The sequence below is a fragment of the Gymnoscopelus microlampas genome (assembly GCF_963454915.1).
Source record: "Gymnoscopelus microlampas genome assembly, chromosome: 17".
Classification (NCBI taxonomy): domain Eukaryota; kingdom Metazoa; phylum Chordata; class Actinopteri; order Myctophiformes; family Myctophidae; genus Gymnoscopelus; species Gymnoscopelus microlampas.
Genome location: NC_139954.1, coordinates 16,972,906 through 16,987,641, shown reverse-complemented (window position 1 = coordinate 16,987,641; position 14,736 = coordinate 16,972,906). Strand labels below are relative to the sequence as shown.

Below are 14,736 nucleotides of genomic sequence, written 5' to 3'. Positions count from 1 at the left end.
ACGATGAATTCCTCGTCCTCGCCGTCCGAGTCGCTGCATTCCGTGGCAGTGTCTCCCCATGCGGCGATGGAGGTGGTGGGGGAGAAGGATGGGATGCCCGACAGCCTCGGCAGCGACCTCTCGGTCGGGGGATGAGGGAGCGGCCCTCGAGGCCTGCTCATCCCGGACCTTGCTGATGGCTCCACTGGCGCGTGGGGCCGAGTGGAGCGGAGGGCCCAAGGCCCCCGGGCTAGTGCGAGCTTCCTCGGTGCCTTTGCTGGGGGAGCTTCGGGGCTAGCACCGCCGCTTGTCGAGGCCGCTAGGTCCATGGCCCTTTGCAGGCGCCGGTCTAGCTGGGCCTCGGAGAACATCCCGCATGGCTGGCTCGGGCCAAGGCAGGAGATGCAGAGGCAGTGGTCGTCGTCCGCAGCGACCAGGAAACCGCATCCTCGGAACGCGCAGTGACAAGGTGCCTCCATCTTTTCCCTCTTCCGTCGAGACACGAGACGAACAAAAGGCTAGGCTGCTAGCCTTCGTTGGCTCCGTGTGCTTCGCGTTGGCAGAGTGGAAGAAGAGCTCATGTGACGCAGTGGTATTTATACCACTACCGGTTTCCGGTTTGCGTCATACGGCCCTTATCCAATGGACGTTGGAGTTCCGTGAGTCCTGTTGTTGCTCTGTGCGATCGCCAGGGGGCGATGATATCCCATAGTAAGCAGTTGCTTAAAGCTACGCTATAATTTTTGAAAAATGACATTGAAATGGATGGGATTCTGTAATGTTTCAATAATTTATTATTAATAATTGCTGCTGTAAAACATATTGATAATCATCACAGGTGTACAAGAGACCTAGGGGCACATTAATATATAGTTGTTGGGTGATAACTATGTTTTTTGGATTTCTTATGATTTTTCTAAAGATTACATTGAAACGGATGGGATTCTGTAATATTTCAATAATGTATTATTAATACTTGCTGCTGTAAAACATATTGATAATCATCACAGCTTTACAAGAGACCATGGGGCACATTAATATATAGTTGTTGGGTGATAACTATGTTTTTTGAATTTTTTATGATTTTTTGAAAGATTACATTGAAATCGATGGGGATTCTGTAATATTTCAATATTTTATTATTAGTAATTGCTACTGTAAAATATATTGGTAATGATCACAGGTGTACAAGAGACCATGGGGCACATTAATATATAGTTGTTGGGCGATAACTATGTTTTTTGGATTTTTTTATGATTTTTCTAAAGATTACATTGAAATGGATGGGATTCTGTAATATTTCAATACTTTTTTTATTATTAAATGCTGCTGTAAAACATATTGATAATCATCACAGGTGTACAAGAGACCATGGGGAACATTAATATATAGTTGTTGGGTGATAACTATGTTTTTTGGATTTTTTATGATTTTTCTAAAGATTACATTGAAATGGATGGGATTCTGTAATATTTCAATAATTTATTATTAATAAATGCTGCTGTAAAACATATTGGTAATGATCACAGGTGTACAAGAGACCATGGGGCACATTAATATATAGTTGTTGGGCGATAACTATGTTTTTTGGATTTTTTTATGATTTTTCTAAAGATTACATTGAAATGGATGGGATTCTGTAATATTTCAATAATTTATTATTAATAAATGCTGCTGTAAAACATATTGATAATCATCACAGGTGTACAAGAGACCATGGGGAACATTAATATATAGTTTTTGGGTGATAACTATGTTTTTTGGTTTTTTTTTCTCGATTTTTCTAAAGATTACATTGAAATGGATGGGATTCTGTAATATTTCAATCATTTATTATTAATAAATGCTGCTGTAAAACATATTGATAATCATCACAGGTGTACAAGAGACCTAGGGGCACATTAATATATAGTTGTTGGGTGATAACTATGTTTTTTGGATTTATTATGATTTTTCTAAAGATTACATTGAAATGGATGGGATTCTGTAATATTTCAATAATTTATTATTAATAATTGCTGCTGTAAAACATATTGATAATCATCACAGGTGTACTAGAGACCATGGGGAACATTAATATATAGTTGTTGGGTGATAACTATGTTTTTTGGATTTTTTATGATTTTTCTAAAGATTACATTGAAATGGATTGGATTCTGTAATATTTCAATAATTTATTATTAATAATTGCTACTGTAAAACATATTGATAATCATCACAGCTTTACAAGAGACCATGGGGCACATTAATATATAGTTGTTGGGCGATAACTATGTTTTTTGGATTTTTAATGATTTTTCTAAAGATTACATTGAAATGGATGGGATTCTGTAATATTTCAATAATTTATTATTAATAATTGCAATCATCACAGGTGTACAAGAGACCTAGGGGCACATTAATATATAGTTGTTGGGTGATAACTATGTTTTTTGGATTTTTTTTGGATTTTTCTAAGGATTACATTGAAACGGATGGGATTCTGTAATATTTCAATAATTTATTATTAATATTTGCTGTTGTAAAACATATTGATAATCATCACAGCTTTACAAGAGACCATGGGGCACATTAATATATAGTTGTTGGGTGATAACTATGTTTTTTGAATTTTTTATGATTTTTTGAAAGATTACATTGAAATCGATGGGGATTCTGTAATATTTCAATATTTATTATTAATAATTGCTACTGTAAAACATATAAGTAATGATCACAGGTGTACAAGAGACCTAGGGGCACATTAATATATAGTTGTTGGGTGATAACTATGTTTTTTGGATTTCTTATGATTTTTCTAAAGATTACATTGAAATGGATGGGATTCTGTAATATTTCAATAATTTATTATTAATAATTGCTGCTGTAAAACATATTGATAATCATCACAGGTGTACAAGATACCATGGGGAACATTAATATATAGTTGTTGGAAGATAACTATGTTTTTTAGATTTTTTATGATTTTTCTAAAGATTACATTGTAATGGATGGGATTCTGTAATATTTCAATATTTATTATTAATAATTGCTACTGTAAAACATATTGGTAATGATCACAGGTGTACAAGAGACCATGGGGCACATTAATATATAGTTGTTGGGCGATAACTATGTTTTTTAGATTATTTATGATTTTTCTAAAGATTACATTGAAATGGATGGGATTCTGTAATATTTCAATAATTTATTATTAATAATTGCTGCTGTAAAACATATTGATAATCATCACAGGTGTACAAGAGACCTAGGGGCACATTAATATATAGTTGTTGGGTGATAACTATGTTTTTTGGATTTCTTATGATTTTTCTAAAGATTACATTGAAACGGATGGGATTCTGTAATATTTCAATAATGTATTATTAATAATTGCTGCTGTAAAACATATTGATAATCATCACAGGTGTACGAGATACCATGGGGAACATTAATATATAGTTGTTGGGCGATAACTATGTTTTTTAGATTTTTTATGATTTTTCTAAAGATTACATTGAAATGGATGGGATTCTGTAACCTTCCAATCATTTATTCTTAATAAATGCTGCTGTAAAACATATTGATAATCATCACAGGTGTACTAGAGACCATGGGGAACATTAATATATAGTTGTTGGGTGATAACTATGTTTTTTGGATTTTTAATGATTTTTCTAAAGATTACATTGAAATGGATGGGATTCTGTAATATTTCAATAATTTATTATTAATAATTGCAATCATCACAGGTGTACAAGAGACCTAGGGGCACATTAATATATAGTTGTTGGGTGATAACTATGTTTTTTGGATTTTTTTTTGATTTTTCTAAGGATTACATTGAAACGGATGGGATTCTGTAATATTTCAATAATTTATTATTAATATTTGCTGCTGTAAAACATATTGATAATCATCACAGGTGTACAAGAGACCTAGGGGCACATTAATATATAGTTGTTGGGTGATAACTATGTTTTTTGGATTTTTTTCTAATTTTCTAAAGATTACATTGAAACGGTTGGGATTCTGTAATATTTCAATAATTTATTATTAATAATTGCTGCTGTAAAACATATTGATAATCATCACAGCTTTACAAGAGACCATGGGGCACATTAATATATAGTTGTTGGGTGATAACTATGTTTTTTTAATTTTTTATGATTTTTTGAAAGATTACATTGAAATCGATGGGGATTCTGTAATATTTCAATATTTATTATTAATAATTGCTACTGTAAAACATATTGGTAATGATCACAGGTGTACAAGAGACCATGGAGCACATTAATATATAGTTGTTGGACGATAACTATGTTTTTTGGATTTTTTTTATGATTTTTCTAAAGATTACATTGAAATGGATGGGATTCTGTAATATTTCAATAATTTATTATTAATAAATGCTGCTGTAAAACATATTGATAATCATCACAGGTGTACAAGAGACCTAGGGGCACATTAATATATAGTTGTTGGGTGATAACTATGTTTTTTGGATTTCTTATGATTTTTCTAAAGATTACATTGAAATGGATGGGATTCTGTAATATTTCAATAATTTATTATTAATAATTGCTGCTGTAAAACATATTGATAATCATCACAGGTGTACGAGATACCATGGGGAACATTAATATATAGTTGTTGGGCGATAACTATGTTTTTTAGATTTTTTATGATTTTTCTAAAGATTACATTGAAATGGATGGGATTCTGTAACCTTTCAATAATTTATTCTTAATAAATGCTGCTGTAAAACATATTGATAATCATCACAGGTGTACTAGAGACCATGAGGAACATTAATATATAGTTGTTGGGTGATAACTATGTTTTTTGGATTTCTTATGATTTTTCTAAAGATTACATTGAAACGGATGGGATTCTGTAATATTTCAATAATTTATTATTAATAATTGCTGCTGTAAAACATATTGATAATCATCACAGGTGTACGAGATACCATGGGGAACATTAATATATAGTTGTTGGGCGATAACTATGTTTTTTAGATTTTTTATGATTTTTCTAAAGATTACATTGAAATGGATGGGATTCTGTAACCTTCCAATCATTTATTCTTAATAAATGCTGCTGTAAAACATATTGATAATCATCACAGGTGTACTAGAGACCATGGGGAACATTAATATATAGTTGTTGGGTGATAACTATGTTTTTTGGATTTGTTATGATTTTTCTAAAGATTACATTGAAACGGATGGGATTCTGTAATATTTCAATAATTTATTATTAATAATTGCTGCTGTAAAACATATTGATAATCATCACAGCTTTACAAGAGACCATGGGGCACATTAATATATAGTTGTTGGGTGATAACTATGTTTTTTGAATTTTTTAATGATTTTTCTAAAGATTACATTGAAATCGATGGGGATTCTGTAATATTTCAATATTTTATTATTAATAATTGCTAATGTAAAACATATTGGTAATGATCATAGGTGTACAAGAGACCATGGGGCACATTAATATATAGTTGTTGGGCGATAACTATGTTTTTTGGATTTTTTTATGATTTTTCTAAAGATTACATTGAAACGGATGGGATTCTGTAATATTTCAATAATTTATTATTAATAAATGCTGCTGTAAAACATATTGATAATCATCACAGGTGTACAAGAGACCATGGGGAACATTAATATATAGTTGTTGGGTGATAACTATGTTTTTTGGATTTTTTTTTCGATTTTTCTAAAGATTACATTGAAACGGATGGGATTCTGTAATATTTCAATAATTTATTATTAATAATTGCTGCTGTAAAACATATTGATAATCATCACAGGTGTACAAGAGACCTAGGGGCACATTAATATATAGTTGTTGGGTGATAACTATGATTTTTGGATTTCTTATGATTTTTCTAAAGATTACATTGAAACGGATGGGATTCTGTAATATTTAAATAATTTATTATTAATAATTGCTGCTGTAAAACATATTGATAATCATCACAGCTGTACGAGATACCATGGGGAACATTAATATATAGTTGTTGGGCGATAACTATGTTTTTTAGATTTTTTATGATTTTTCTAAAGATTACATTGAAATGGATGGGATTCTGTAACCTTTCAATCATTTATTCTTAATAAATGCTGCTGTAAAACATATTGATAATCATCACAGGTGTACTAGAGACCATGGGGAACATTAATATATAGTTGTTGGGTGATAACTATGTTTTTTGGATTTTTTATGATTTTTCTAAAGATTACATTGAAATGGATTGGATTCTGTAATATTTCAATAATTTATTATTAATAATTGCTACTGTAAAACATATTGATAATCATCACAGCTTTACAAGAGACCATGGGGCACATTAATATATAGTTGTTGGGCGATAACTATGTTTTTTGGATTTTTAATGATTTTTCTAAAGATTACATTGAAATGGATGGGATTCTGTAATATTTCAATAATTTATTATTAATAATTGCAATCATCACAGGTGTACAAGAGACCTAGGGGCACATTAATATATAGTTGTTGGGTGATAACTATGTTTTTTGGATTTTTTTTTGATTTTTCTAAGGATTACATTGAAACGGATGGGATTCTGTAATATTTCAATAATTTATTATTAATATTTGCTGCTGTAAAACATATTGATAATCATCACAGGTGTACAAGAGACCTAGGGGCACATTAATATATAGTTGTTGGGTGATAACTATGTTTTTTGGATTTTTTTCTAATTTTCTAAAGATTACATTGAAACGGTTGGGATTCTGTAATATTTCAATAATGTATTATTAATAATTGCTGCTGTAAAACATATTGATAATCATCACAGCTTTACAAGAGACCATGGGGCACATTAATATATAGTTGTTGGGTGATAACTATGTTTTTTGAATTTTTTATGATTTTTTGAAAGATTACATTGAAATCGATGGGGATTCTGTAATATTTCAATATTTATTATTAATAATTGCTACTGTAAAACATATTGGTAATGATCACAGGTGTACAAGAGACCATGGAGCACATTAATATATAGTTGTTGGACGATAACTATGTTTTTTGGATTTTTTTTATGATTTTTCTAAAGATTACATTGAAATGGATGGGATTCTGTAATATTTCAATAATTTATTATTAATATATGCTGCTGTAAAACATATTGATAATCATCACAGGTGTACAAGAGACCTAGGGGCACATTAATATATAGTTGTTGGGTGATAACTATGTTTTTTGGATTTCTTATGATTTTTCTAAAGATTACATTGAAATGGATGGGATTCTGTAATATTTCAATATTTATTATTAATAATTGCTACTGTAAAACATATTGGTAATGATCACAGGTGTACAAGAGACCATGGGGCACATTAATATATAGTTGTTGGGCGATAACTATGTTTTTTAGATTTTTTATGATTTTTCTAAAGATTACATTGAAATGGATGGGATTCTGTAATATTTCAATAATTTATTATTAATAATTGCTGCTGTAAAACATATTGATAATCATCACAGGTGTACAAGAGACCTAGGGGCACATTAATATATAGTTGTTGGGTGATAACTATGTTTTTTGGATTTCTTATGATTTTTCTAAAGATTACATTGAAACGGATGGGATTCTGTAATATTTCAATAATTTATTATTAATAATTGCTGCTGTAAAACATATTGATAATCATCACAGGTGTACGAGATACCATGGGGAACATTAATATATAGTTGTTGGGCGATAACTATGTTTTTTAGATTTTTTATGATTTTTCTAAAGATTACATTGAAATGGATGGGATTCTGTAACCTTCCAATCATTTATTCTTAATAAATGCTGCTGTAAAACATATTGATAATCATCACAGGTGTACTAGAGACCATGGGGACCATTAATATATAGTTGTTGGGTGATAACTATGTTTTTTGGATTTGTTATGATTTTTCTAAAGATTACATTGAAACGGATGGGATTCTATAATATTTCAATAATGTATTATTAATAATTGCTGCTGTAAAACATATTGATAATCATCACAGCTTTACAAGAGACCATGGGGCACATTAATATATAGTTGTTGGGTGATAACTATGTTTTTTGAATTTTTTAATGATTTTTCTAAAGATTACATTGAAATCGATGGGGATTCTGTAATATTTCAATATTTTATTATTAATAATTGCTACTGTAAAACATATTGTTAATGATCACAGGTGTACAAGAGACCATGGAGCACATTAATATATAGTTGTTGGGCGATAACTATGTTTTTTGGATTTTTTTATGATTTTTCTAAAGATTACATTGAAATGGATGGGATTCTGTAATATTTCAATAATTTATTATTAATAAATGCTGCTGTAAAACATATTGATAATCATCACAGGTGTACAAGAGACCATGGGGAACATTAATATATAGTTGTTGGGTGATAACTATGTTTTTTGGATTTTTTATGATTTTTCTAAAGATTACATTGAAATGGATGGGATTCTGTAATATTTCAATAATTTATTATTAATAAATGCTGCTGTAAAACATATTGATAATCATCACAGGTGTACAAGAGACCATGGGGAACATTAATATATAGTTGTTGGGTGATAACTATGTTTTTTGGATTTTTTATGATTTTTCTAAAGATTACATTGAAATGGATGGGATTCTGTAATATTTCAATAATTTATTATTAATAAATGCTGCTGTAAAACATATTGGTAATGATCACAGGTGTACAAGAGACCATGGGGCACATTAATATATAGTTGTTGGGCGATAACTATGTTTTTTGGATTTTTTTATGATTTTTCTAAAGATTACATTGAAATGGATGGGATTCTGTAATATTTCAATAATTTATTATTAATAAATGCTGCTGTAAAACATATTGATAATCATCACAGCTGTACGAGATACCATGGGGAACATTAATATATAGTTGTTGGGCGATAACTATGTTTTTTTGATTTTTTTATGATTTTTCTAAAGATTACATTGAAATGGATGGGATTCTGTAACCTTTCAATCATTTATTCTTAATAAATGCTGCTGTAAAACATATTGATAATCATCACAGGTGTACTAGAGACCATGGGGAACATTAATATATAGTTGTTGGGTGATAACTATGTTTTTTGGATTTTTTTATGATTTTTCTAAAGATTACATTGAAATGGATTGGATTCTGTAATATTTCAATAATTTATTATTAATAATTGCTACTGTAAAACATATTGATAATCATCACAGCTTTACAAGAGACCATGGGGCACATTAATATATAGTTGTTGGGCGATAACTATGTTTTTTGGATTTTTAATGATTTATCTAAAGATTACATTGAAATGGATGGGATTCTGTAATATTTCAATAATTTATTATTAATAATTGCAATCATCACAGGTGTACAAGAGACCTAGGGGCACATTAATATATAGTTGTTGGGTGATAACTATGTTTTTTGGATTTTTTTTTTATTTTTCTAAGGATTACATTGAAACGGATGGGATTCTGTAATATTTCAATAATTTATTATTAATATTTGCTGCTGTAAAACATATTGATAATCATCACAGCTTTACAAGAGACCATGGGGCACATTAATATATAGTTGTTGGGTGATAACTATGTTTTTTGAATTTTTTATGATTTTTTGAAAGATTACATTGAAATCGATGGGGATTCTGTAATATTTCAATATTTATTATTAATAATTGCTACTGTAAAACATATAAGTAATGATCACAGGTGTACAAGAGACCTAGGGGCACATTAATATATAGTTGTTGGGTGATAACTATGTTTTTTGGATTTCTTATGATTTTTCTAAAGATTACATTGAAATGGATGGGATTCTGTAATATTTCAATAATTTATTATGAATAATTGCTGCTGTAAAACATATTGATAATCATCACAGGTGTACAAGAGACCTAGGGGCACATTAATATATAGTTGTTGGGTGATAACTATGTTTTTTGGATTTTTTTTATGATTTTTCTAAAGATTACATTGAAACGGATCGGATTCTGTAATATTTCAATAATTTATTATTAATAATTGCTGCTGTAAAACATATTGATAATCATCACAGGTGTACAAGATACCATGGGGAACATTAATATATAGTTGTTGGAAGATAACTATGTTTTTTAGATTTTTTATGATTTTTCTAAAGATTACATTGAAATGGATGGGATTCTGTAACATTTCAATAATTTATTCTTAATAAATGCTGCTGTAAAACATATTGATAATCATCACAGGTGTACAAGAGACCATGGGGAACATTAATATATAGTTGTTGGGCGATAACTATGTTTTTTGGATTTTTAATGATTTTTCTAAAGATTACATTGAAATGGATGGGATTCTGTAATATTTCAATAATTTATTATTAATAATTGCTGCTGTAAAACATATTGATAATCATCACAGCTTTACAAGAGACCATGGGGCACATTAATATATAGTTGTTGGGCGATAACTATGTTTTTTGGATTTTTAATGATTTTTCTAAAGAATACATTGAAATGGATGGGATTCTGTAATATTTCAATAATTTATTATTAATAATTGCTGCTGTAAAACATATTGATAATCATCACAGGTGTACAAGAGACCTAGGGGCACATTAATATATAGTTGTTGGGTGATAACTATGTTTTTCTAATTTTTTTCTAATTTTCTAAAGATTACATTGAAACGGTTGGGATTCTGTAATATTTCAATAATTTATTATTAATAATTGCTGCTGTAAAACATATTGATAATCATCACAGCTTTACAAGAGACCATGGGGCACATTAATATATAGTTGTTGGGTGATAACTATGTTTTTTGAATTTTTTATGATTTTTTGAAAGATTACATTGAAATCGATGGGGATTCTGTAATATTTCAATATTTATTATTAATAATTGCTACTGTAAAACATATTGGTAATGATCACAGGTGTACAAGAGACCATGGAGCACATTAATATATAGTTGTTGGGCGATAACTATGTTTTTTGGATTTTTTTTATGATTTTTCTAAAGATTACATTGAAATGGATGGGATTCTGTAATATTTCAATAATTTATTATTAATAAATGCTGCTGTAAAACATATTGATAATCATCACAGGTGTACAAGAGACCTAGGGGCACATTAATATATAGTTGTTGGGTGATAACTATGTTTTTTGGATTTCTTATGATTTTTCTAAAGATTACATTGAAATGGATGGGATTCTGTAATATTTCAATAATATATTATTAATAATTGCTGCTGTAAAACATATTGATAATCATCACAGGTGTACGAGATACCATGGGGAACATTAATATATAGTTGTTGGGCGATAACTATGTTTTTTAGATTTTTTATGATTTTTCTAAAGATTACATTGAAATGGATGGGATTCTGTAACCTTTCAATAATTTATTCTTAATAAATGCTGCTGTAAAACATATTGATAATCATCACAGGTGTACTAGAGACCATGAGGAACATTAATATATAGTTGTTGGGTGATAACTATGTTTTTTGGATTTGTTATGATTTTTCTAAAGATTACATTGAAACGGATGGGATTCTGTAATATTTCAATAATGTATTATTAATAATTGCTGCTGTAAAACATATTGATAATCATCACAGCTTTACAAAAGACCATGGGGCACATTAATATATAGTTGTTGGGTGATAACTATGTTTTTTGAATTTTTTATGATTTTTTGAAAGATTACATTGAAATGGATGGGATTCTGTAATATTTCAATAATTTATTATTAATAATTGCTGCTGTAAAACATATTGATAATCATCACAGGTGTACAAGAGACCATGGGGCACATTGATATATAGTTGTTGGCTGATAACTATGTTCTTTGAAGTTTTTTGGATTTTTTTGAAAAATGACATTGAAATGGATGGGATTCTGTAATATTTAAATAATGTATTATTAATAATTGCTACTGTAAAACATATTAATAATCATCAGAGGTGTACACGAGACCATGGGGCACATTAATATATAGTTGTTGGGTGATAACTATGTTCTTTGAAGTTTTTATGATTTTTTGAAAAATGACATTGAAATGGATGGGATTCTGTAATATTTCAATATTTTTTTATTAATAATTGCTACTGTAAAACATATTGGTAATCATCACAGGTGTACAAGAGACCATGGGGAACATTAATATATAGTTGTTGGGTGATAACTATGTTTTTTGAATTTTCTATGATTTTTTGAAAAATGACATTGAAATGGATGGGATTCTGTAATATTTCAATAATTGATTATTAATAATTGCAGCTTTAAAACATATTGATAATCATCACAGGTGTACAAGAGACCATGGGGCACATTAATATATAGTTGTTGGGTGATAACTATGTTCTTTGAAGTTTTTATTATTTTTTGGAAAATTACATTGAAAAGGATGGGATTCTGTAATATTTCAATATTTTATTATTAATAATTGCTGCTCTAAAACATATTGGTAGAGGTGTACAGGAGACCATGGGGCACATTAATATATAGTTGTTGGGTGATAACTATGTTCTTTGAAGTTTTTATGATTTTTTGAAAAATTACATTGAAATGGATGGGATTCTGTAAAATCTCAATAATTTATTATTCATAATTGCTGCTGTAAAACATATTGATAATCATCACAGGTGTACAGGAGACCATGGGGCACATTAATATATAGTTGTTGGGTGATAACTATGTTTCTTGATTTTTTTAATGATTTTTTGAAAAATTACATTGAAATGGATGCGATTCTGTAATATTTCAATATTTTATTAGTAATAATTACTACAGTAAAACATATTTATAATCATCCATGGTTTGCAGGAGACCATGGGGCACATTAACATTTAGTCGTTGTGTGATAACTATGTTTTTCTGAATGATTTTCCTAAAATGTACATTGAAATAGATGGGATTCTTTAATATTTAAATATTTTATTATTAATAATCGGTGCAGTAAAACATATTGGTAATAATTACATATTGTAAAGGAGACACTTGGGCACAATAATATTTAGTTGCTGGTTGATAACTCTGTTTTTAGAATGTTCTATGATTTTCCAAAAATTACATTGAATTTGATGGGATTCATTAATATTTAAATATTTTATTATTAATAATCGGTACAGTAAAATATATTGGTAATATTCACATATTGTAAAGGACACACATGGGCACAATAACATTTAGTTGCAGGGTGATAACTCTGTTTTTAGATTTTCTTATGATTTTCCAAAAAATGACATTGAACTGTACTGGATTCTGTAATATTTCAATATTTTATTATTAATAATTTGTGCAGTAAAACATTTCGGAATAATAATTAATTACATTATTAGTAATAATTACAGACGAGAACATTAGACACAAACAATGTTTTTAGATTGTTTTATTACATTTTTACATGTATATATTGAAGTAACTGGGATTTACGATTTCATTGAACGCACCATCAGTTCGCCTAACCGTAAAAAGCCACGTAGCTGCGCAATCATTTTTGAAGCACGGCTAGTGCGACTGACTCTTTCTGAAGAGCGGCCAGCGTGACTGCAGTCACCAACCAATGTGCCAATACAGTGCCTTTGTCAATCACATCAATTTGTCCTACAAACTATATTTTAGAAACGAGACCAAAAAACAGTAAACACCAATATTTTACAAGCAACTTTACGGAAAAACAAGCCCAAAATCGCTTATAATAAGGGGACATGGCAACACTAGTAGTCTTACATTGACCAATCACATGTAAGCAGGAAACGTTTTCGGGTTTGAATTATCAGCATAAAGGTTCATAAATTCATAATCCAATGTCACTCCATTCACAAACGAGTCAGTAGTTCTGGTTACTGATGGTTTTATTTGTGCACTCTTACGGCTCAAATTAACGTAAAACTTAGCTGTAGAATACAACTCTCATAGACGTATTTCATTTATGATTCTGACGTTTTAAATCTACGAGAGTTGTAGGGTTCACCCCCCATGGACACAGGGACTTTCAGCACTATGCTAAAGGTGCTTTACCCCCACGCCGTAAAACGTTAACTCTCGCTACGGGGTAGTAGTTTAATGTAATAATCCCTATCTTTCAATGAAGAAGTGTTTTAATGCCGTCTGTGGCCGATTCTGTCGGAAGTTCCCAATGGGTGGTAGAGACGCGCCCATCTGGTGAAACCCGGAATTACACTCAATAAACAGGAAATAAACGAGGGTGAAAAAATGGCGTTCGGCCACAGACGGCATTAAAACACTTCTTTATTGAAAGATGTGGATTATTGCATTAAACTACTACCCCGTAGCGAGAGTTAACATTTGGAACGTGGCGGTAAGCACCTTTATTTTCAATTTGTACATGTTTGGAGTGTCTACGGGGTATAGTGCTGAACGTCCATGTCCATGGGGGGTGAACCCTACAACTCTCGTAGATGGAAAACGTCAGAATCATAAATACGTCTACGAGAGTTGTACTCTACCGCTGGTACAAATGCAAACTATAAGGTGCTTACCCTATGGTGCTTACCCGCGTGCGGCGTGCCCCAAAGGTTAACTTCTAGCAAAAAGACTGGTGACGCACGCGAGGTTACTTCTAGCGAACTCAGAAAAGCGAATCTTACGAGTTGTCAAAACGACATTACCCAGCATGCAATGCTTTGAGTTGTCTAAACAACATTACCCAGCATGCAATGCTTTGCGTTGTCGAAACAGCATTACCCAGCATGCAATGCTTTGAGTTGTCAAAACAACATTACCC

The 14,736-nt window shown here is 30.5% G+C and overlaps 1 protein-coding gene across 1 annotated transcript in view; it reads right to left on the bottom strand.

Annotated features, from left to right (window-relative positions):
- The window catches only part of LOC311064192 (transcription termination factor 2-like), a 45,505-nt gene extending 30,996 nt beyond the window's left edge, over positions 1-14,509 (bottom strand). Inside the window, exon 1 of the mRNA XM_084084009.1 lies at positions 14,492-14,509. The gene's annotated coding sequence lies outside the window, so the exon portion shown is untranslated. The remainder of the gene's footprint in view (positions 1-14,491) is intronic.
- Between the last annotated feature and the right edge of the window lie 227 nt (positions 14,510-14,736).